A 3,718-nucleotide genomic window follows, 5' to 3' on the forward strand; every position below is an offset into this window, starting at 1 on the left:
TTTCGCACAAAAACAGAGGCTACGGTGAGACTCGAACACAGGACCTGCCGCCTTAAATTAGTTCGCACTTACCATACCGCGCACCGATTCTCACGTGGCTACTGACATCTTTTCCTTCTATTATTCTCTACTTATCTTTTTTCTTTTCTTCTTTAATCTTCCACATGGTTCGATGTTTTTTAAAAAAATTTGTGACTCTTTCTTAAAAATCGATGAACTTCTTATCAAATTCGATGATCCTTTTTCAAAATTGATGATTTTTTCTTCAATTCGATGAATGTTTCTTTGAGTTTGATGAACTTTTCTTCAAATTTGATGAACTTTTCTGAAAACTTGATATGAACTTTTTAAAAAATTGATGAACTTTTCTTCAAATTCGATGAACTTTTTTCAAGTTCGATGAACTTTTCTTCAAATTTGATGAGCTTTTTTGAAAACTTGATATGAACTTTTTTCAAAATGGATGGACTTTTCTTCAAATTTGATGAACTTTTTTCAAACCCGGTGAGGTTTTTTTGAAATAGATGAACTTTTCTTCAAATTTGATGAACTATTTTCAAGTTTGATGAACTTTTTTTCAAAATTGATGAACTTTTTTCAAACTCGCTGAATTTTTTTATAAATTGATGAGCTTTTCTTCAAATTCGATGAACTTTTTTCAAAAGCGTTGAACTTTTTTCAACATCGATGAAGCATTTTTTATGTATGTGAATTGTTGTTAAAAAATTATGAACGTTTTTAAATTCACAATTTTTTCTAAATAATTCAAACTTTAAGTGATCTAATGGTGGGAACTGTGGAATAAATAGCGCAACCATACTTGTTCTTATAAGGTTGATGCTTTATATCGATAAAGAAAGTGCAGTTGGTGTAGTGGTTAGCGAACCTGGCACGTAGACTGAGTTACCCGAGTTCGAATCCTGGGGTAGGTAGGCATGTTTTCTGCCGGTTTATCTTTTTACTACAGTTTCGCTGTACAGTACGTTCACAGGCCGGCCCAGCAGGGTGCTGCGTGGGCGCCACGGACCTGTTCGGGCGCATAAGGCGCCGAACAGGAGCTCATCTCAAAAAAAAAATCTACTCATTCGGGATCCTGAGGAAAGGAAACCCTACTGTGATCGTGGGCCTCCTTTCGTCGCCTCGTCCCTTGGTCCCTGGTCGTTAGATCGATAGGATCATCGGAATTCGGAGGGCGACAGGCCGCTGCCGTCATTGCCTTCATCGCGACCTCGCCTCCTCTCTCAAATTTCAAACTCGTCGGCGTCGTCTCATCGGATTGATCGGTGACCGACTCTAGCCTCCAGGTGCTTCGTGAGTCCTTCTTTTCGATTAACTTTGGTTCCTACTCGTAATTCCTAAGTTTGTAATTAATTTTTGGTAGGGATCGTTACTTTGTTACAGATTGGTTCTCATTTCCTCGGTTAAAGATCACATGACCCAAAATTAGGTGAGTTAGACGGTTCGTCCAATTGCCAAACATTGACGCGTGATCTCCAATTGATATATGCTACTATATAACTTCGATTTTATTTTATTCATCTTCTTTATCTTGTGTTAGTTCTTTTTTTTAGATAGGGTCCCATTTTTTAGTTTCGCATAGGGCACCGTTTTTTGCCGGCCCAGCCCTGATGACGAGTTGATGTGGGATGGGCCATAGGAGAAAAACACCAGTGACGTCTCTGTTGAGGCACTTGTAATTGATATTAAAACAAAAAAAAACGATTGAACACCGATTGGGCTTAGTAGATTTAGCCCACTGTCGTGTGTAGTAGGCACCAGAAAGAGAAACTGGCGCTTAAGGCGTCAATTAGGAGCCCCTGATAGTGTGACGGAGCTCCTATACAGCGCTGCACGCGCCGGCGTTAACAATCCGGCGCCTGCAGTGCTGCTAGCATGGCCGGCCCACTAGCATGCTGTCCCAGATTTTCTTTATTTTTTTATTACGAAAATAAATATATAAAATCAAAAAAGGTTTACAAATTTAAAGAAAAAGTTTCATCCATTAAAAAAAGTTCATATCTTTAAAAAAGTTCAACAATTTCGAAAAAAGTTCATCGTTGAAAAAAAGTTCATTCAAATTGAAAAAAAGTTTATCCAATTTAGAAAAGATTCTTTAATTTTTTGAAAAGTTCATTGAATTTGAAAAAGTCCATAGAAATTCAAAAAAAAATCATGTATTTTTCGAAAAAGTTCATTGAACTTAAAAAAGTTCATATATAAAAAAATTCATCCATTTTCAAAAAGATGTTCATCAAATTTCAAAAAGTTTAACGATATTCAAAAAAGTTCATCAATCTGAAAAAAAACTGTTGAAATTTTTAAAGAGTTCATAGATATTAAAAAAAGTTCATAGATATTTAAAAAAGTTCACAGAATTTTCAAAAAAGAAGATGTCAACCGGCGCCTAGATGGGCCGGCCCATTAACGGACGCCACAGGAGCCAGTTAACGAAAATGCACGTTAACTGGCGCCTGTGGCGCCAAATAGGAAACGTGAGGCACGGCCTGGAAAAAGTCTTTGCTTTAAGCCCAATTTTAGGAAGAGTGTTGTAGTTTGCAACGGACCTCTTATTCTTCCAAGGTGCTATATGCCCGCTGGGAGAACTCGAATACTATATCTTTTGCTTATAGCGAATATAGCGGCCGTTTCCCCTATGTGTGGCTACCAGGCTGGCCTATTTTTCGTATTTTTTCATAGGCTGGTTTCGGCCGAGACGCTTGTGGTTTAGTTTGGTCGCTAGATTGGTTTTAGCTCTGTATTTTGTAGATTTCTTTTCTCTTTGGTTTTCTTTGTTTCTTCACTCACTTCTCTTCAGTTTTTCTGTTTTCTATGTTTATTCACTGGGTTTCTTTGTCTCTTTCTCAGTTTTCATAGTTTTTTCTTTGTTGTTTTTACCAATTTTCTTTGCTTCTTTCACGGTTTACACTGGATATTTTTCCTCGTTTTTCTTTTTGTTTCTATCGTTGGTTTTCATTGTTTTCTTTAACACAGTATATTTTTCAGTACACAATATAAGTTTTTAATGTAAATGAAAAAATTATAAATTTTAAATATTTATTAAATATATGATGTATTTTTTTAATATATATGTTTTCAACACTTTTTAAATGGCATGGTCAACATTTTCAAATACACATTGAACATTTTTTGTAAAAGTAAAGATTTTTTTTAAACAATGCGACCATTTTTAGAAACAGTTTTAAAAAATTCACAGACATAGTTTGGTAACACCTGAATATTTGTTTAGAATGTGACATACAATTTTTAATAGCAATAAATTTAATTTTAATCTATGCGAACATTTGTTTACATTGTATAAACATTTTTTGTGTACATGGTTGAACTTCTTTCAGATACATGATTAAATTTTTTTAAACCATATATTTTGATGTCAATCTTTTTCATACACGTTCTATATTTTACGTATACACCAGAAACATTTTTACATACACGTTTAACGATAGCATTTTTTGAAAACTTTTGTTTTATATCTAACACATTGTACATTTTTCGTATACATTAGGGATATTTTCTAAAAACAAGTTTAATATTCTCCAAATACATGATTGACATTTTTTAAACATATGTTTATGATGTCTACTTTCTCCCATACATATTGTACATTTTATGTATACATCAGGATCATTTTCTATTTACACTTTTAAGATATATTTTTTTATATACTCCCTCCATAAACTAGTATAAGAGTGTTTAGATC

The sequence above is a fragment of the Triticum aestivum genome, chromosome 7B, assembly GCF_018294505.1.
Source record: "Triticum aestivum cultivar Chinese Spring chromosome 7B, IWGSC CS RefSeq v2.1, whole genome shotgun sequence".
Classification (NCBI taxonomy): domain Eukaryota; kingdom Viridiplantae; phylum Streptophyta; class Magnoliopsida; order Poales; family Poaceae; genus Triticum; species Triticum aestivum.